The following is a 22066-nucleotide window of genomic DNA, read 5'->3' as shown; positions in this document are numbered from 1 at the left end:
TGCTGGCCGTTTATGAAGGCTTTTCACCTCCATCTTCATACCAGCCTCTTTAATTTACATTGGACCCATGAACCCGGTGCCCTATAATAGGTTGGCATACTTCTCCTTCCGTCTTCAAAACGTCTTATGTGTGTTTTGGAGTAAGAACATTATAATACCAGAACAACTGGCCTCTGCACAGTGTGCAAGTAAATAGACACAGATTCAAATACCACTGCAAAGCAAAGTGAATGCACCTTTCATTTAACCCAAATAATAAAAGAAAAAGTTGATCTCCGGAAGTATTATTTTGTTTTAGGAATACTGACAATTTAAATAGCCAAATAATACCAATTTAACTTGTGCAGCTCGTCAATCAGCAGGTGTTAATCTTCCCCTCAACTTTCTCCCTCACCCTTATCTGACTTCTGTATCCCCTCTTAGTATCAATACATACCTGGATTTACTGGATTAGGGGCCAGATGTAGGCCCCTTTGTGACAGCAAGATAGGTCAGCCCAATGTACTAACCCTATTTTGCGAGTTGCTAACCTATTAGCGACATGCAAAATAGGGTTAGCAAATCGCTATTAGGAAGGGGCGTGCCAAGGGCGTCCCTTCCTAATAGCGAGTCCTTACCCAATGAATGATTGTTTTGTCACTGCAATTGTGGTCGCAAAACACTTGCAGTTTACCACCCTTCTCAGCACTCGCAAACGGGAAGGGGTCCCCAGGGTACTCCTCCCCCTTTGTGAATGGATGTGCAAATATTTTTTAAGAGCCGGCAGCGGTCACAGGGACCACTGCCTGCCCTTAAAAAACGAAACTGAAAAGTTTCATTTTTCTTTTTTAAATGCATCCCATTTTCCTTTAAGGAAAACGAGCTGCATTTTTTTTTAAAAACTGCTTTATTGACAACGCAGTCCCAAATATGGTGGTCTGCTGACCCCAGCGGGCCACCATATTTGGGAATGCCAACCATTCCCAATGGGTTTGCAAATTGCAACAGCCTCATTAATATCCAAGAGGCATGCAATTTGCGAACCCATTGGGAATCACAAAGTGTCTGAGACACTATTGTACATTGAATTTGCGACTCGCAAATTGTGACTCGCAATTTCTCGCACTTTACGAGTCGCAAAATTCAATGGTCGTACATCTGCCCCTCGGAGACATGGTTTTTGGGCTTGGGGGCATTTATTGTTCTTCAATTTGCAATGTCATGTTACACTGTATGTGTGACTGACTCAAGAAATGCAATAAAGTTTGTGTTAAAAAAAAAACCACTAAAGAATATCTATAATTTACGTGGATAATGCATCAGTCCACACCAAAGCTGAGCTTCCTGGTTTCTCATTCCTACTTTCCCATTTTTTATCTGGAGGTTTTAAGTGCAATTGGATAGTACTGTGTTCTCTTGTTTCAAGATGTTAACAACATTGTTTTTGTTTGTAAAGTTCCAGATTTCTAACGCGAATGTTGCTTTTTATCTAATGTTGGTTTGTTTTCGCATGGACGCATTTTTATTGTATCCTGGTATGATTCTCTTCGAAAATTGAATAAAAGTTTATTGAACAGAGCTGTATCAGTCCTTAAAGTGAGTGCTAAATCAAGCCTGTAATTGATGGAGCAGTAAAAGGTCATCGCGAAGTCAGCAGCGAAGAATAATTGCAGAGCCAGTTTGGAGAACATCGAAGAAGAAAATCGATGAAGGAGAGGTTTACAATACTATAAACGTCAGGCTGGTGTCTGTGTATCTCTCAAGCTATGATCCACAGGTTCATTCCTTTCCTGATGCAGCGGCAAACTTATAAACATCACTCATCAGCGACAGGCTACATATTTCTACATATTTTGAAACAGGATATATATTTTCGTTTAATATTTTCCTGCAGTTCATTTATTATTACACCTACTAATCACCCTCTCTAGAATTCAACAGTGAAATTTTGCAAGCATTTATTTTTTTCCAACAATTGATCTTATTTTCCTGCATACGCTGCCTCGTTTAGGTGCTGCTTCTCACAATTTTACTGGAATGTATGTTAAATCAAAGTCATTGTTTTAATGGTTTTCTTTTCATTTCTAGGCAATATAGTTGATAATATTGAAAACTTAAAATAGAATTTTGCTTTGCTGGAATTTACTGGCAATGGAATTCCTATTAGCATTGGTATTATTATGACTGTTACCAATGTTATATAAAATTGCAATATAAGGCCCTAATCACCAACATGCCAAGATAAGCAACTGGAGAGCTGCTCCAGGTGCAGATTTTCAGGGGTGCTAGCGGGAATGTCATGCCATAGATTCCTACGCACCTTGCATAGAAATATACATGGGAAGGAATCCACAGAGAAATGCAGCCCCAGTGCAAGCGCCAATCACAAATTCAGGATGGACCCTTTTCCCATTTCCATTATAGGAGGTGAGTAGTTCCAGTCCTTGGGCAGTGTAAATCAGACGTTTCTGAGTGTTCAAAAATCTCGACGCAGCGGCGGCTCCTCCTCCGCTAAGGCAGAAGAGCGTTGCCTCACTGCTTGACATGCAAGCTGAATTTAAAAAAAATAATAACATTCCGTTATTATCATTTCGTTTTTTGTATTCAGCTTGCAATTGAACCACGGTGGGCAGGGCTCCCCGCGTCACAGGGGGAGGAGTGATGGCAGAACCTCAAGTGTGCATGACGGTTTGGCCAGCCAAACCATCATGCGCACTCTGAATGTTCTCCACCCAGGCTGCATTACAGCCTGCGTGGAGAACATGCACAGCCTGCCTGTCCCTGTCTGAGCGCCAAACCATGACACTCAGACCAATCACAATGCTGCTGTAAGGCAGCGTTGTGATTGGTCAGGGGATTCTGAGAGGCAGTGCGCTTCCTGCTGAGTGCAGAGAGGATCACAGAGAAAAAAAGGGGAGGTGGCCGGAGGTATTAAAGTAAGTGATCTTTATTAGAATTATTTCCCACACCCGTCCCCTCCGCACCCCCTCCCCATCACCCCTGTTTGGTGGCAGCCACTATTGTCTCCAAGGCAAATCACACCTGTCAAAGCTTACTACCACCACTTATGTGGGCTTCACAACTAAAGGTTTGTGGTGGAGAAACCTGCAGTAGTAAATCCATTTATGCTCATCAGGAATTGGTTTGTGGATTTCTGGCAAGTGTACATGGAGGAATTCTTGGCTGTAAACGTGTAAACGTTTATGGAAGAATAACCCTTAGCGAATGGGCCCCATAGTTTTTTAACCCAAACACATTCTAAGGCCCTGATTAGATTATGCACGATGTGCAAATTGTGCACCTGGTAATTTGTTAGTGCAGGGTGCCATATGTAGTAAGTTTGCTGACTCCATGTTACAAATCTCACATGTAGCAATTGGAAGTTTCTCCTATTTATGAGGTGCACAAAACAGCAGGGTATCTATTTGCATTCCAGATTTATGGCAGATTTCAAATGGAAGCTTGAGCCTAAAACGATATTAGCGACTCTGCGGTAATCATGGCCTAGATATGGCAAAAATATAATAAATAACAGGTTAATCTACAGACAGAACAAAAGAAAAACTAAAATGAAGACGACTTTAAGGGGTTATACTTTGGTACATGCGCAGTCCTTTACTTGAGCTTTGAAGTAAGTCATGTGGGCATGTGTTCAATTTGGTACTTTTGGTAAATAAAAAATAAAAATTCCTGAAAAACATTGATCAACTAACATATTGCATCCCCCTTAGCACATACCCTGAAAACGTAAAATAGCTAAAGTGGATGACTTACCCAGTAATAAGTCCCAGAGTAGTATGGTTATTTTCTTTTTCAGAATTAGATTTATACAAAAAGTACGCTCGAGCCACTTCATTTACTCTGCAAAACGAATCAGAAAAAAAGCATTATTGGAATGTGGCTGACCATTTGTCATATTCACAATATCATACAGTGTGCGGCAAATATTATAGACTTCACCTTATTCTAATAAGGTTACAGCAAAATCATGTACGCCTAATTTACATTTACTATTTTCTACTATAATCAAGTTAGACTAAAATATAGATTAAGCGAGGATTCAGAAGAGATAGTTAACAAAAGAATATGAGATGCACGTAACCATCTCCGATGTAATGTCTAATTTATCACATAGATGAATGAGAATTTATGGGGAGTGCCTTTGCTACAAACAGATGATCGCTACCACAGAAGACATCAGAACCCTTCTCGGCCACAGAGAAAGTGTAGCCCTGATCCTCCTCGACCTCTCTACTGCATTCGTCCACATCCTCATCAACAGACTCTATAACATTACCATGAAGTTGGGAGTGCCCGCCAGTCCGCGCTTTTTGGCAGCAGGTAACTGCTGCGCTTACAGCAATGACTAAGGAACCTGTTGCGGAAGATCCGCTGCTCACGTTGCTGGGACACACTTTACACATCCCGAAAACCTGTAGGAAGTTTCTCGACAATGCACTACTTTTGGCCAAGCGCCGCTGGGGCCGCGGCAGAGCACCTAAATTCAAGGACTGGATGGCAGATATGACTTATTGTCAGGAGCAACCCGTTACGTTTGCTGAATTATTGCTGATCTCTAGTCGCCCGAAAGATTTCTGGGGCCCGCTGACTGAATACCTGCTGGCCCAGGCAGCCGATGATACTGCTTCAGACTAAAGACACATACGTGACTGTCCTGTCCAGGACAAGGGCACTAGGACCCTGGGGCAGCGCAGGGGCGAGGGGACACCGGACACCACATCCGGTCAAGGGGTGGGGAGAGGACACTCTGATGCTGGACCTCGAAGCATGAGGTCGTGACATGCACATGCTGTAAAGAAAGAAACAATAAAGGCATACCTGTACCATACTATCGTGTCCTGCGTATTCTCCTGGGTCTGGGAACACGACATCTGGCGACGAGGCGGGATCGGAATCATCCGACGTGGAGAAATCGCGATTTTAACCAGGAGCCCACCCTGGATCGCGTCGTGACCAGAAGGAGGAGTGCAGCAACATTGATTGAGCAGCAGCGACGCGGGAGCCCACCCCGACCGCTGCACGAGGAAAGGAACAAAAAAACGACCCCTCCGGTAAGCGCCTAGCAAAGAGCGCGAAATCCAATTGAAATAGAAAAGCAGCGCGAGCTCTCGTGACCCACGAGAGTCTCGGCGGCCATTTTGGGGTCAGGCGCGGGAGCCAATAGAAACTGCAAAGAGAGCGGCGGCCATTTTGGAGTCAGGCATATAAACCAATAGGAGCCAAGACCGAGTGCGGCGGCCATTTTGAAGACAGGCGAAGCGCGAAAAAGAGCCAAAAATACAAAAATAAGGGATAAAGGCACCGAAAAAGAGGAAAAGAAGACCACAAAGGGTGGTTAAAGTAAAAGACAATTAACACGAGGGCCATACAAGAAAAAAAATAAATAAATAAATAAATAAAAGCAAAAAGGAGAGAAGCAAAGTAAAGCACATAAGTGACAAAAAGGCAGCATACAGAACATAGTACCAGGGAAGAGGGCATACATACATAAATACAGGTGCAACTAAAGAAGAAGAGGGGCCAATAAAAGGACAAAGGAAAGAAAAGAAAGGAAATTAAGAAAAAGGCACAAACAAGCATATGCAAAGGCAAAAAGAGGCAGAATAAGGAAATAAGGGTTGAACAAGGAGCAATAGAACAAAGAACAGAAAAGAAGGTAACAGCACAACGAACGGGTGCAAATAAAGAAGATACAAGAGAACAAAGCACAGACAAAGAAGAAAATAAAGAAAGAACAAAGGGTGACAAGGACGAATAAGAGAATTGCACTAAAGGAATTGAGCGCTAATAAAGCACAAGCGAAGACAAAAACAGTGAATAAGAGAAAAAGACAACAAGTAAAAGGACAAAGGAAAGAAAAGAAAGGAAATTAAGATAAAGGCACAAACAAGGACATGCAAAGGCAAAACGAGGCAAAATAAAGGACAAAAGAAAGAAAAGAAAGGAAATTAAGGAAAGGCACAAACAAGCATATGCAAAGGCAAAAAGAGGCAGAATAAGGAAATAAGGGTTGAACAAGGAGCAATAGAACAAAGAACAGAAAAGAAGGTGACAGCACAACGAACAGGTGCAAATAAAGAAGATACAAGAGAACAAAGCACAGACAAAGAAGAAAACAAAGACAGAACAAAGGGTGACAAGGACGAATAAGAGAATCGAACTAAAGGAATTGAGCGCTAATAAAGCACAAGCGAAGACAAAAACAGTGAATAAGAGAAAAAGAAAACAAGTAAAAGGAAAGAAAGGAAATAAAGACACATAAGAGAAAATAAAGACGACAAAGTGCAGAGCACAGAAAACAGAAGAGTGCCAGAAAGAGCACGGGAAACAACAAAAGAAAAAGACAATAGAAGAAATAACAAAACAAAAAACAAACAAAAGAGTGCCAGGAAGAGCACGGAGAATAGAAGAGTGCCAAGAGGAGCACAGGAAACAGAAGAGTGCCAAAAAGAGCACGGGAAACAACAAAAGAAAAGACAATAGAAAAAAAAAAAAAAAGAGTGCCAGGAAGAGCACGGAGAATAGAAGAGTGCCAAGAAGAGCACAGGAAACAGAAGAGTGCCAGAAAGAGCACGGGAAACAACAAAAGAAAAAGACAATAGAAGACATAACAGAAAAAATAAAAAAATAAAAAAGGGGTGCCAGAAAGAGCACGGAGAATAGAAGAGTGCCGGAAGAGCACGGAGAATAGAAGAGTGCCAGGAAGAGCACAGGAAACAGAAGGGTGCCAGAAAGAGCACGGGAAACAACAAAAGAAAAAGACAATAGAAGAAATAAAAAACAAAAAGAGTGCCAGGAAGAGCACGGAGAATAGAAGAGTGCCAAGAAGAGCACAGGAAACAGAAGAGTGCCAGAAAGAGCACGGGAAACAACAAAAGAATACCATAGAAAAGAAGAAATGACAGACCCCAAGCCAGAAAGACAAAGTGCACAATACAGAAAACCACCACCATTCAACTTGTCGGAGCCACAAGTAGGAATAAGGTGGGAGAATTGGATCAGACATCTGGAGAGATACATGGAGGAGAAGGATGTGACAGAGGCAAAGAAACTGGGTCTATTACTAAATTATGCAGGCGATGACATTGGGGACCTCCTAGTGACGCTACCAACAAAGGAAACAACTACTTATAAAAAACTAAAGAAATGTTTAACAATGAAATTTGACCGGCAAAGAAATATTGACCTTGAAAGATACAATTTCGCAACTGCGTCTCAACAAATAGGCGAAACACCAGATGACTTTGCGACCAGGCTGAGGAAACTTGTAACACATTGTGAATTTGACAAATTTGACAACACACAAGCAATAAGATTGCAAATAATAGAAGGATGCCGTGACAGGAGCTTCCGTGCAAAGATACTAAAAGAGCCAACATCACTAGAAAACATCCTGGCCCTAGCAAGAGCGGAGGCTAGAGCGACAGCAGACGCAAAAGAAATGGAGCGAGGAAAGTTCACAGAAGAAACAGTGCTGTGCCTGTTGAGCAACGTCACAACGCAAATGATGGGTCTTATGGCAACTGAAAGACTGGAAGAAGATGATGCCATCACAAGCACCCCACCGGAGCGAGGAAAGTTAACAGAAGAAAAAGCGCCGTGCCTGTTGAGCAACGTCACAACGCAAATGATGGGTCTTATGGCAACTGAAAGACTGGAAGAAGATGATGCCATCACAAGCACCCCACCGAAGGGGCTAACAAACAAAGGAAAACGTGTCACGTGGACCGAAGAGCACCACAAAGAATTGAAAGAGACAAGACTTGCTATGACGGCCGAGTACGACGCAGCACATGCTGACCGGGGACAGCGCAGAAAGCCAAATTCAGATGGCAACGAAATAGAACTGGTAGCAAAGGTGACAACATCAACAAAGAACAAAATTACCGAAGACAGGTGGTGGAAATGAGAGAATGAAGAAGAGTGAGACTATCACACACAAGAAAGCAAAAAGCGTGGAACAAGAAGACACTGCTGTAAGAGCGCAAACAGCGAACGCAACAACAAAGGCTCAGGAGAAAAAAGGAAGACATGCGACGAAACGGAAAAGAAAGAAAGGAGGCATTGTGATGGTCAAAGAAGGACAAGCGAGGAAATGGAGCAACGAGATCCCCGGAGGCAAATTGAAGATGACAAAAGCAAAAGAACGGATGGCAAAGGCGGCAGTTTGGCCAGTGTCACGTCACAGGGCACCTTTCGCATGTCAGCAAGGCAGACGCAAGAGAAGCGGAAAGGTCAAAGCAAGAACTATAGAAAGGCACACAAAAGGAAGAAGCTCAAGCGGATATCAGAAAACAGCGATCAAGAAGGAAGCACATGGAACGAAAGAGACTAATTGAAGAGGTGTAAAAGAAGAGGCCTCTGGGCCATCGAACAACATATCTATCTCTCTCTCTCTCTCTCTCTCTCTCTCTCTCTCTCTCTCTCTCTCTCTCTCTCTCTCTCTCTCTCTCTCTCTCTCTCTCTCTCTCTCTCTCTCTCTCTCTCTCTCTCTCTCTCTCTCTCTCTCTCTCTCTCTCTCTCTCTCTCTCTCTCTCTCTCTCTCTCTCTCTCTCTCTCTCTCTCTCTCTCTCTCTCTCTCTCTCCCTCTCCCTCTCCCTCTCCCTCTCCCTCTCTCCTCTCTCCCTCTCTCTCTCTCTCTCTCCTCTCTCTCTTTCCTTTCTCAAAATGTTTGTTTTGCAACAGGGGGGGAGATGTCCTGTCCAGGACAAGGGCACTAGGACCCTGGGGCAGCGCAGGGGCGAGGGGACACCGGACACCACATCCGGTCAAGGGGTGGGGAGAGGACACTCTGATGCTGGACCTCGAAGCATGAGGTCGTGACATGCATATGATGTAAAGAAAGAAACAATAAAGGCATACCTGTACAATACTATCGTGTCCTGCGTATTCTCCTGGGTCTGGGAACACGACAGTGACCAGATTTCCTGATGACTCTAGGGGTTGGGAGATTTATACGCGAGTACGCACAGGATGTGGTCCTCCAGCCATGCCAAGCTTCACCGCATTTGCCTCTGCGGTACGCTACCTGGCATGTCATTGAGTCACCTATTACTGATACGACACTATACATGTAAGAGGGCTCAATGGGTCCTTACTCACCAGTTAGCACTCGTCGCCCTACCCCGTTCATGTGCCCTTGCCATCACACATACGATCAATGAACTGTTATCTTATGTACAGACTACAGACTCTTTACCGGACAGAGACTACGTTTCCCCTATAGTTTCTTTTGCTCTTTGTTTCTTGTTGGGGATTCGGAAGGTGTAAACTGCACTGACAACCTGTTCTGCCGCGTTGTATCCTTGTCTATACTCTTCACTTTGCACTGACTATCAGATACTCACACCGTGATAAGAGATTACGCCACCGGGCCTCCGGGATGCCGGTTCTACGGCTGTGTTAAGATACTATGAGACTCCTTATGATTCATTTTTTTTTTTTAAACTTTTTATCTTTTTTTTGGGTACATATTAAGCTGCCGGCCTCCGGGTTGTGAGCGAATGAAGCAGTGTAATGTACGCAATGCATAATAAAGCGGTTTTGAACACCAAAACCCCCCCCCAAAAAAACATTACCATGACGCAAAATGCCCTCAAGTGGATCGTTTCCTACCTTACAGGACAAATACAGAGCATCCGACTGCCTCCCCCTTCGCCTCCACACCCAAGGACATCATATGCGGCATACCACAAGGATCATCCTTCAACCCCACCCTGTTCAATATCTACATGACCCGCCCCTTGAAGACGTCGTCGGATCCCCTGGTCTCACCATAATTTCCTACGTAGTCAACACTCAACTAATCCTCTCGCTCACCAAGGACCCTTCTAATACCAAAATAAACTTCCACAACGCCATGACCAACGTAGCCAAATGGATGTGAGACAGCTGCCTCAAACTCAACTCTGACAAAACAGAGGTACTAATCTTTGGGAAGAACACCTCCGCATGAAACCACAGCTGGTGGTGACCTGCACAAATTGGACCTACACCCACACTGACTGACAATGCTCACAACCTCAGCATCATCCTCAATAGCCAACTGACCTTGAAAAGACAAGTCAATGCAGTCCCCTCCACTTGCTGCTACACCCTTTGCCTGCTCTGCAGAATTTTCAGATGGATCCCAATCAACACCAGAAAGACTGTCACGCAGGCCCTTGTCACCAGCACCCTTGACTACGGCATGCTCTTTATGCTGGAATCCCCACCCATCTCCTCAGCAGACTACAGACCATATAGAAACCTGCAGCCAGACTCATCCTGGACTTTGCCAGGCAGACCCACATCATGACACACCTCAAAAACTTCCATTGGCTCCACATCCAGAAGAGATGCCAGTTCAGAATCCTCACACACGTATGCAAAGCTCTTCACAACCAAGGACCATCCTTCATTAACCACCATCTGCCCTCAAGAAACATGCGCTCCACCTCTCTCACCCTGGCACAGACCCCCTACATCCGACCCAGCAGAGGCTTTCCCAAACATCGCCACCAAGACCTGGAAAGAACTGCCTCTCCTCCTCTGAAGAGCACTCTCCCTGACTGACTTCAGAAAGAAACATAAGACCTGTCTTTTTGATTTAGACATGACACCCTCAGTGCCCAGCTACCCTTAGAGGTGATAGTGCTGCTCTTTGCAAATACTGATTGATAGATAAAAGTTTCTAAAGCTTATACAGCCAGGCTTTTAGATTTGATTTTAATTTCTAGTTTCAAATTTGCATAGTTTTATATATTCAAAGTGATAATCAAGCACATAACTTGATGTGGACTGGGCTATGAAACCTGGTACTGTTCTATCTATGCGATCAACATCCTTCTCCACATTTTTATTCCAAAACCATGAATGAACAATCCAGGTCTTTTATTTCTTTACTGGTTTGCTGCCTGATGCCATCTTATCTCGATGGAGATTATGTTTTACGAAACTTTATCTCAAACCCCAAATGACACAACTGAAGCACGTCCTATATGCAGTATACTACCTCATCTAATGGACTTCGAAGATATGACAGAAACAATGACGATCAGAGAACTCCACTGCTCCTCTTGCCCTCCCACATTGTATCAATAGCTGCAGTGTTGTCTAAAAGGCAATCAATTTCATCACCACGCTATTCTTAGCAAAAAACATCAAGAACTGGTGGAACATTCAAGATGTCCAGAAGCTTCGACATCCTAGAAATCAGGAAACATCAAAGTAAATGTCAAAAATTGATTTGGGAGACAGACACTACCTACTTAATAAAAACAGTAACTAAAAATTGTTTTAACATCACTAGGGTTTTCTTTTTTACGACATCTGTGTTTTTTTAGAATCCTCCTGCTGCTATCTATACTACTATTATAAAGGAAGAACATTGAGGCTTTGAGGCGGGTAAACTCGGGAACCACAGCGCCAATCCACACACCCGATACATCGTTGGAATCCTCAGGGTGTGCAGATGGACAAAGGCTATATAAAGTTAAAAAATACGTTATATTAAAAAAATTTACATTATAAAAAAAGTAGTCCCCTCGAAGTAGTGCCGGCTGCGACCTGCGTGCTGACGTCAGGAGCACGGGGAGGGGCGGCATCCAGGAGCAGCGGACATGGCACGGGGGAGGAGCGGTGACGAACGGCGAGGAGCGGTGGACTGAGGAGCGGCGGCTGAGGTAAGGCAGCAGGGGTCGTGGCAGGCGGGGGACGGGGTGATGTAAGGCTCCAAACTACCACGATCACGCTCATTAGTTTTACCTCAAACACAGCTCAGGGGATGTATGACACTACAACGCATGCTTTTACCACGCATGCTGTTACAACGCAGTTTTTACAACGCATAGCGCGTTGGGGTGCTGGATAGTGAATAGTTTAATTTACTATTCCAACTCCAGTCCCTGTGGATAGTAGGGAAGGTGTTGGATAGTAAATTAAATCTATTCCCTATCCTAGAGCACCCCCCAGTGCAATGCGTTGTAATGGTTTTCGTTGTAAAACCTGCGTTGTAATAGCACTGCGTTGTAAAAGTTTTGTTGTAAAGGATGTTTCTCAGCTCAGGAAGTTGAACTGCAGAGCACCAGCGTTTCAGCCTTAAGGGTCATTAGGTTGACACGCGGGCATTATGTTACCATGCTGGAATCTCGGCACGCCGAGCTCCGTCAAGGGGAAACCCCGCTCAAAGAGACCCCACAGGCGAAAGTGATCTGTCAACCTCGGAGCCGTGTTTAAATGTGCCCTCTTTTCGTGGTACTTTTCATGTGGACGGGGAAAGCAAACAGCCCGAAGCGCAGGCGAGGGTTGGGGCAGGCGGGTGACGGGGCGGGCGGGGACAGGGAAAGCAAGCAGCCCGAAGGAAAGCCAGGAAATCTGGTTCGGTTTATCCCCACTCTAAACACATGGAAATGGTAATTTCCAGGCGAAGGCCGGAGTAATAGCTGCAATACAGTGAGACGGTTTTACATTATAGTGCTCTGCTGTGACTATCATATGTCGCCTTTTTAAGGCTCCGCGGGACAATGTCGGGGCAGGCGGGGGTCGGGGCAGGCGGGGGACGGGGCGGGCGGGGGCCCAAAATGCTGGACAATGTCGGGGCAGGCGGGGGTCGGGGAAGCCTGATTGCTCCCGGACAAGGTCGGGCCGGGCTGCTAGTTTCTTTATAAATTATGTGTCATTTTTACAATTGGGACACTTGCACTTTGAGCGCAACTGTTGGTATTCTCTGTTTTTAATGTACCATGTGTATTACATTTTAACTTTTAAATGTATGTAACCTTGATGCACTGTGTTTTATAGATTGCTATATCTCCCCCAAAAAAACAGTTTGGTGAATGAACTCAGTTCTGACAGAAACTCTGCTCAACCCCTGATAGCTATGGCACAGGCAGCAGGCAAACCCCAGAGAAGGGTGTGTCAAGTTCAAGCAGTACCAACAATTTTAAGTCAATAATACAACATAATAAAATTGCCAAACAATTTCATAAAATAGAGAACAAATAAATGTATAAAAAGACACCAAGATCATTTATACGGGTTAAGATGAACCGGGGAAACGAATATTTTAAGATTGAAGGCAGGGAAGGAAAGGGCCTAGAAAAAGTGAAGTAACATTAAAAAAAAAAATCACAGATTACCGGGACCAAGGTATGATATCAGGTCGATCACAATGGAGTAGAGGTCAGATACAAGTGGGCCATCATGGCCAAATACTTTATCGTATGACTGATAAAGTTTTGCAAACAGAGTACTCTGCTATAATTGCGGAGCCTGTCTACCAAACTAACAGTGCAACTGCTCAACTTAGGGGCCTGACGGAGTTGGGGCCATTGCTGTAAGTGCATCAGACTGCCCACCATATTTACAGCAAATGGTCTGATGTATGTTTTTTCATTTCCTGATGTTCTCAAACTAGAAAATGACCCTTGCTGAGTGGCAGAAAACATAGTGGAAATAAGGGTCAAATATTTGTGTTTTTCAACAAAACAAAATCTCCCACCATGGCGATTTGTTTCTGGAAAACAAATAGGTTGATGAGTGGCCACTCAAACTTTCAGTGACTTCCACCGAAATCTACACAGGGCTGGTGAAGATCTCAAAACATGGCAATGGGAGACCAGCTAGGGTGTCAGTAGAAACTAATTCCACCACCCTGATAAACAATGGGCTGTCAGTCAATTTAAACCAGCCCTTAACCTCCAAATGTTGTGAACGTTCCTTCTCGACACACCAGCAGCCACGAACTCCACGGGGAAGGCTGATGGATACCAGGTCTCTCTACAGCCTGACCCCCTGCAGAGCCCAATCCTTTATGATCAGCTGGGCCCCTTTGGAGTCAGGAATCCATCTGCATTTTCCATCCTTGGATCAAGTAAGCAGGAGAACAGCCACCTGACCTGTAGAAAACAGGTCCTGTCCATTGGTGCCGGCGTGTTAGAGGCTTCTTTCTTCCAGGAGGGCCTTCTTCTAGTGGAATCTTTCCAGTTCTGGAATGGTCTGAGGAGTTGCTGATTTGAGAAGCCAGATTTATCTCAAGCCCTAGCCAGTGAAAGGAACAATTATATCACTCAATCCTAACTATTCTCTTGAAGCTCCCACTTTTGTGCAGCACTACCTCTTATCTTACTATAACATTATCCAGGCAGCCGTTGCAATATGTCAGAACCCAGCTATGAACAGGGATGAACAGCAGTTTAGTCACTCCCCTGTTTAGTCACTCCCCTATTTAGATGAGCTCTGCTCCCATCTGACAGGATGAACACTGGTCCTCTCTCAAATACTGTAACTGCAGCCTGGCTATATAGATGGGTGCTGGGAATTAAAAGAAGAGGACCTCTGTCGGAACAGGTGTTATTAATTTGGGAGAAGGCACACTTGGTATCTCAATACACCCACTCTGGTTATTCAACCTCTGGCAGCTATGGCACAAGCAGCAGGCAATCCCCAGAGAAGTGCATGCTAAGGTCAAGCTGTACCAACAATTCTAAAGTAAAGAACACAACATAATAACATTCCCAAACGAATTTTGAAATGGAGAAAAACTTAATTCGCCAAAGTCACCACATTCATCGGAATATGTTAAGTTGAACCGGAGACTAACTTCCAAACCTTTAATAAAAAAAAGGGCCTGGAAAAAGTGAAGCACTACGGAGACAGCATTTCGTGGTAGACCAGGCCATAGGCACAATTTCATGTCGACCACAATGTGGCAGAAGTCAGATAAACCAAGCTGGTTGTCCCAGTGAAAGGTTTACCTTCAGGTATAGTCTCCCACTGTTGGGAAAGTTTATATCCTGGTCAGTCCTGCCACACCTAGCCCCTCAGGGCAGGCTTGTGGCACCCGATCTGTCTCTAGCAAATCCTGCTGGTCCTCTTTACTCAGCTGGGTCCTCTTGGAGTCAGGAGTCCTTCTGCTGTTTGAGTTCCTTAAGTCAGTCACTTGACCCTTTGGGAGCATTTTTAGTCCCTGGGTGCCAGCAGGATATCGAAATCTGTGTACGAGTTCTTTTTCCAGAAGAAGCCAGAAGTCATGATTCTTTTTTCAGCCAGAGCCAGGAGTCAGAAGTCAGGACTCCTGGATCATGCAGGGCCTTCTTCTTCAGACAGTCTGCACAGGTCCAGGAATGTTCCGAGGGGGTGGTGGTGGAGGTGCCAGATCGTTCCTGTGTACTAGCCGGTGATGGGAGCAATTCAACTTCTCAATCCTAACATATTTTTCATAGTCCCCAAACTCTTTGGGAAGCACTCCCTCTTTGCCTTTCTGTGCAATAATCCAAGAGTCCCAATTTCAAGATGTCAGGGCCCTTCTGCCACAGGGTCAAACTGGTTTTACCAACCTGTCAAGGAGGGTCCTGGTGATGAACAATAGGAACCATCCTTGGCATCTCCAAATCCGACTGTTCCTGCCCACTCCCAGATAACTAATCCCTGCTAAGTGGCCAACAGGTAACACCCATCTTCTCTCCTGGGCTTAGAGAAAGGCTATTGTTCTCTGAGCCACAATCGCTATCTCGCCCAGCCAAGGATATATATTCTAGCTCTGGAGGTGTAATGACTGGCATAGTTGGCTTTAAGAAGGTTCTGGAACAGGCAGCTTAAACGTACATCATTCTAAAGTTATGTTTCTACTCAATACATCAAAAATTATGAAGGAAATCCCTTTCTAGAATTTTCTGCCATTTTTCCAGGCATTGATACGAAATAAGGATATTAATCTCATCTAGGTTAAGTTAAGTGAAACGTCTAGCAAAGAGTCCATAGTGAAATATCTTTTGCGTTTTAGTTCCTTATGAGAGGACACAAACCCCAATAAACAGTCTGCCCTGTTTTTTTAATAACACATTTTATTTGGTCTTATAATGGTACAACAGTGGTCGAGGCCATCACATCAGTAATTGTAGATGTTGTCTTGTACCAATGGAAGGAAGACTACAAATAATAGAAAGAGAAGGTAACAATTAACCGTGGCTAGACTGGGCACTAACTCGCCCACCCCAATCCACCAACAATAAATCACATTGCTCGGGTAGTTATGTCTAGCATATGGAGACTATACAATTGAGTTGCTTTCCTGCTGTATGAGGCAGGCCGGGGTTTCCTCTGTGGGCAAGGCTATGTCTCTATAGTCTACCCATTGTTGCCATACCCAGTGGTGCTTCTGTGCCCATGCTTGGAATACAGCCAATTTCATTCCCATGCACCAATCTGTCTTGTTTCCACTTCCCTAAAGGTGGTGAAGTGGAACTCATCCAATGCTGGGCGATATCCCGCTTAGCCAGCGTGAGCCCCAGGAAAAATAAGTGTTGCTTATACCTATTGCCACTTATTTAATCCGTGCTATGTAACAAATCTATTTTGGGATCGGGCAGGATGTTCCATGAGAGTATCTTGCCAAGACAAGTCAGTTTTTTATACCAGTAGGGTTGGAGAGCGCTACAGCTCCATACCGTATGGAAGAAGGTGCCAGCTTCTCGGTTATATCTCAGGCATATCGGCGGAGGTATAGCACCCATACGCCATAGGCAATGTCTAGTGTAATAGGCTCCGTGCAGAAATCTGAACTGAATTGGATGGTAGCGGATCGCTATAGTGGCACCACGAGGACTCGCTAGCGCTTCCGTCTAATCATCATCTGATAGATCTGGTATGTCACCTTCCCAGCTTCGCTGGAGCGCATCTAACATTGTATTGTTGTGCGTGACAATGGTTTTATCTGCCATAATTTTTTACATTCGAAGTTATTGATTCACAAGGCACACTTTAGGGGTGACTTGTGAATATATAAAGATAGGCTTTTCCTTCATAGCAAAGGTATATTCCCCTACCATGTGCCGTTGTAGTGCCCTTAAACTGAAACCCAGCTACAGCACAGCAGCACTCCTAACAGTCATATTTTTGTCAGATATGTGGGTGGTGTAAATGTATGCTGCAGCCCACATATGATATCTAGCTTTTAATTCATAGGTTCATTTTCTACGCCATCTAGACCTTAAAGGGCAGTTAAATAGATCAATTGGGTCAAACCTAGTGTACTAATACCATTTTAGGTCCAGAGCGCACTCACTGTGGCATTGATTAGGAGTGTCACAATGTAGGAAAGTAGGATCTACTTCTATGGTTACCCCCACTTTTTGCCTGGTGCTAAGCTGCATTAGGACTAGTCCGACTGGGATCCTGCTAATCAGGACCCCAGCCTATCTGCTTTCTCCCTAAATTGTTGTATTGAGTACTTGGGTACACTCTGGATTGGATACTGGGGTACCCTTATCAGTCCCTACTATATGGTACTAAGGTACCCAGGGCATAGTTACCCCAGAGGTCCGCCTTGGGCTGAAGCATGCCTTATGGCACCCATGGGAGAACATGCAAAATGGAACTACAGGCCTGCCATTGAAGTCTGTGTAAGTTGGTGCAAGCACTACTTACTAAAGATATAGGTTTACTATACCTAAGGGTCACTGCACCTAAAACCTATAAGTCATCTCTATAGCAGGCCTTTGTAATCCTGAAGGCAAGGTGCTTGGTTCTAAGTGAGAGGGAGCCCTTGCATGAGCGAGAACGCGTGCAGTCTACGGAGTCCATTCTCCCTGTTTGTCAGTGAAGCAGCTTTATACTATATAGAGGGGCACCGCGTAATTACGCGATGATTATCTCGAAAATGGCTGCAACAAATCCTATCACGTTTGGTATCACACACCGTAAGCGGTGTGGGAGGTATGATTCCAAGCAAAAGACTGCACAAAATGGTTGCTGCCGACCAGAGACACATTTCTGCCCCCTGCTGCTGTGCTCGAGCAGACTAAGGTGGAACAATAGGCATCCTGTCACATGGAGGTGGGACCACCTCCCAGAAAGGATTTAGTGTATTGGAACCAGGTGGGTGCGCTTGCCAGCGCCAGAAAGTCTGCATGAGGGCCCCCCGTTGTCCCCATGCATAGTACAGTTCAAACCATTTCTGGGAGCCGTTGGCTCCTGCGTGAAATAGGACAAATGACATAGGAGTAACCTCCCCCCTGTCCAGACCTTCTCCTAGGAGGGTCCCCTGAACACTTTTCCAGGGTACGTAAGGGCTTACCTGGGTGTAGGTCGCTATATTACTCCTGGGATAAGATTCAGATCAGACATCACTCCCTGGTGTAGGTAACGTGGGTACTAGGGTATCCATGGGTGGGGTGGCTCTCCAACTTTCTGTCTTCCACTGGGTTTCTTCAGGGTCCGCGGGGAAGGGCCCGAAATCTTTAAAAATCCGACTGCGACTTGCACATAGACTTGTACAGAGAATGAGGCCGTGTTCCCACACTGAACACACTCTCCGTGGGGTCCCTATCTACTTACCTTGGGTGGTTCTGTGGGTCCCTAGCAATTCTACGTCCTCTCGACACCGTCTTGACTCGAGTCGTGGTTCTTATACCACTTTCTTAGTATACGGTTTGGTGCCCCCCTGGGGCCACTGTGTATTTCGTGCTATTTACTGAATTTCTTTGCTAAAGTATCGTGTGCATGGTGTTTATTTCCGTGTTGGAGATATTGGAACGCAATAGAGAGTCTTACATAATAAATACATATTTTTATAAATAGTTGGTGTGGTTCTTTTTCACTTAATGTATACCATAAAATTGCATTCTAGTAAAACAAGCTGCTTTGCACTCCCTCTGGACCAAGCTTGAAGGCTGCTCTCAAAAGCAACCACTTAGAGAGCTTTCTAAGGTTGTCTAAGACCTCCTAAATCACCATAAGGGTTGTCTGGACTGGTGCAAGGTGCACACTTACATTAGTGGACATCATATATTTATTTATTTATTTCATTTATACAGTTTTATATAGCGCAAACATGACCCACGGGGGTATCAGAGCGCTTTGCAGTACATAATTATCACATATTATACATACAACCGGGAATCGCATATGATATAAAAGGGCACAGAGACCTGATTACAGCAAAAATAGGTTCAATAAAAGGTGCAAAGCTCTTGGGTAAACATGCAGGATTGACTACAGTATGGATAAGATACCATGTCTTCCCCTGCTGCACTAAAAGAATGTCACAGACTACTTCCATCCAAATTTGTCAGACCCCAGACCGTTGCTATTTCTAGAAAGAGCCAATGACACATTGCATCTACCAAATCGTCACTGCATTAAACCCACACCACTTTCAACCCACCTAAAGCAATATGCCCTCATCCTCATGGTCTCTATTCTAGGACTACAATCTCCCACACACCTCCACTCTACATTCTTTTATTACACTTTCACACCCTAGCATACAAAATGCCATGTCTCTAGACTATAATCCTCATTGCTCCCTCTATCTCTTCTCAATAAGTGGCCTTCTTACTCCCTAAGGCACTCCCCTTACATATACGCCCATCCCAGGACTCACCCATTTCTTTTTGTCATTTTTCCTCATGTTTTGACATACATTATGTCATCAAATGTCTTCACAAATCATGCCCTTAAGCATGCCAATATTGTATTTATTATATGTTAAGTGCATTTATATAGCTCACCACCGTACAGGTCTTACACATACTCTTAGGCCTGCAATAGCCACTAAAATTATTTCAGTGCTTAGCATCTCAGTAAGTGTTACATAATGGGCATTCATTCATGCATTCAACATATTATACATTTATTCAAACTTCCACCACTCTGGGCTTGACATTGGAAGGGTGGGACATTTTAAAAAATAAGTTAAAATATTGCAGATGCTGCACACAAAGGGGGATTGAGAGACGGCGCCTTAACGATCGTCGTGTCCCCCCCCCCGTAACAAGCCAGCTCGCGCCCGGGTTTGGGCACGAAAAAACACAAGGCGCAAAAACAGCCTGGCCACGCCTCCCCCACCCCCCCACGCCTCCCCACGGTGACCGCCGGACCGGAGGGCGGTGTGCCAGGATTGGACCACTAACCTTGGGATGCCTCACGGCTGGGAGAGCTGGCCTAAGGGCAGAGGGTAAGACCACTCACCTTCAGATGCCTCACGGCTGGGTGAGGCGGCTTACCAAAGGGCGGGGGGGGTTAACAAAACAGAGACGGCGCTCGCAGCCCAGCCCCCGCCGGATGGCAGGGCACAACTAGAATCGAACAAGGTAGCGAGTCGTGGCCTAACTCCAGGAACAGAAGCTACTCCCTCCCCCCGCGCAAAGGGAGCCCAAATCCAACCTACCAAAGAAAAACGACCCGCAAGGGCCAAAAGAGACTAGACCGCAAAAGTACAAAGTTTGTGCATGTTGTCATTGTATTCCTAATAAACTGCGGCCAACAAATGACCACCAAAAGACAAAAAGTGTACGTAGGTTTTCTTATGCAGTATGGGGAATACAATGAGGGAAAGGTACTGATGGGGAGGCGTGGCGCAAGTGCGAGGGATATGCAAATATGTGATAGGTAAATAAACATTCCCTATCACGTCCTGGTTTCTGGAGGCAGGTCTCGTAAAGGCCAGCCGCTACCGAAATTCCCTCTCCCACTGTGTTTTATATGCAGAGCCTCGTTTTCAATAATCTACCTACTGCAATAAAATATTCTTTGTGAAGCACTGCACTGCCCCTTTCAACTACAGTATAACGAATACCTAACATAAAATAAAAGTACATGTATGAATCCTTTTTAGAACACGCTTAGTCCTTTGTTCATGGTGGGCAGGTTTTCCCTCAAGCTCCACATTAAACCGGACCTCCTTCCTCCACTCGATGTGAACAGTGCACAAGTGTGTCTGGAGCAAGGAACCTCTGCCCAGTGACAAACCCGGCTTGTTCTTTTCTTTGGAAAAATAATCCTACTCTTACTTGGCAATGCAACACAAGGATCAGTAGCTCGGTTTGTACTAACACCACATTACTAGAGAGCTTGCTATCTTGATTGGCATCTTGCCAAATAATCAACATTCTCCTTACATCCGAGAGAAAAGAGCGGGCAGGCACGAATGAAATACTATTAGTAGGCAGTGCTGCCAAAAGTAATGTAACAATGTAACACCTGCATACCACAGGCATGTTTGCACTGCTCGAAGCCATTTGTGTAACGCACTCCGCTGTAGGTAGCAATCGTCTGAACGGGTATTCAGTGTTGAAACAGAGTGCACGAATGTATATGAATGAGTGTGAGTGTATATGTACGAGTGTACGAATGTGTAGGCTTCGATGTGAGTGTATGAGTACCTGAATGTATGTAAGGGTGTGCGTTTGTATGCTTCTGCCTCTGTATGTATGTGTCTGTGTTCAACTGAAACATGCCCAGCAGATATCAATACCGATGTACCTTTTCCTCGGCAGAGAACAAAATGATTCATTGGGTACCCTTTTTTTATTAACTCTATCTCATATTTAGCCATCTGTTTACTTTGCAAATTCCTCTAACCAATCCGGGCGCTGCTGTCATGCTGGTAACCAGAATGAGAGAAGCCCAGAATTAGAGGAAGCGGGCTTTCCCAGTGCTCTCAAAAGCACTAGAGATCTGTGCTTTCTATAACCGCAGCTGTCTAAGACCACTGGATAAGAGAGGTTTAAAATGTGCATATCTGGCTGGCCATCGCAAGGAGGCCGGCCTAAGAGATATGCACAGTATAAACCTACGTGCACGGGCATCCCACCACTCAATACTCTGTCCTGACATTTGTTCGGGATGGGTGGGTGAAAAATAAAATGGCAATAAATTAACTTTATTACCATTTTATTTTTCATCTCTGGGGCTTTTCAGGGGGGCATTTTTTGTCAGTGGGGTGGCTCTCTTCCATCCTAATGGAGGAGCTGCTCCTGGCAGGTGAACTCTGCACAGATTTTTTTCTCCTCGGGTAAAATATTTTTCCATGAAACCTCTGCAGCTACACTCCTACCAAATCTAAGGTAATCCATTTCCCTTTCCACCTTGGAAAAGGATGTTTGGCAGCACTTAGATGCAGCGGCGGCTCCTCCGCTAAGGCAGAGGAGCGTCGCCCCACTGCTTTTCACAGTTCAAAAAAAAAGGAAAAATAAAATAGCTTAATGTTATTATCATTTTATTTATTCCTTCTGTGGCATCTTGGTGGGGCGGGTGGATCTGCTCTGCTCTCAGAGCATAGGGAGGAGTGGTGAGCACTATGCAA

The 22066-nt window shown here is 44.7% G+C and overlaps 1 protein-coding gene across 8 annotated transcripts in view; it reads right to left on the bottom strand.

The window, feature by feature from the left end:
* The window catches only part of GHR (growth hormone receptor), a 1023550-nt gene that overhangs the window by 877550 nt on the left and 123934 nt on the right, over positions 1 to 22066 (bottom strand). For 5 of the 8 annotated variants that reach the window (XM_078675015.1, XM_078675018.1, XM_078675017.1 and 2 more), the window contains one exon: positions 3754 to 3840. The exons of the other annotated variants lie outside the window; for them this stretch is intronic. The gene's annotated coding sequence lies outside the window, so the exon portion shown is untranslated. The remainder of the gene's footprint in view (positions 1 to 3753; positions 3841 to 22066) is intronic. 8 annotated transcript variants of the gene reach the window in all.

This window comes from Lissotriton helveticus, chromosome 2_1, assembly GCF_964261635.1.
Source record: "Lissotriton helveticus chromosome 2_1, aLisHel1.1, whole genome shotgun sequence".
Classification (NCBI taxonomy): domain Eukaryota; kingdom Metazoa; phylum Chordata; class Amphibia; order Caudata; family Salamandridae; genus Lissotriton; species Lissotriton helveticus.
The sequence above is the reverse complement of the archived record's forward strand: the minus strand, read 5'-3'. Positions and strand labels throughout refer to the sequence as shown.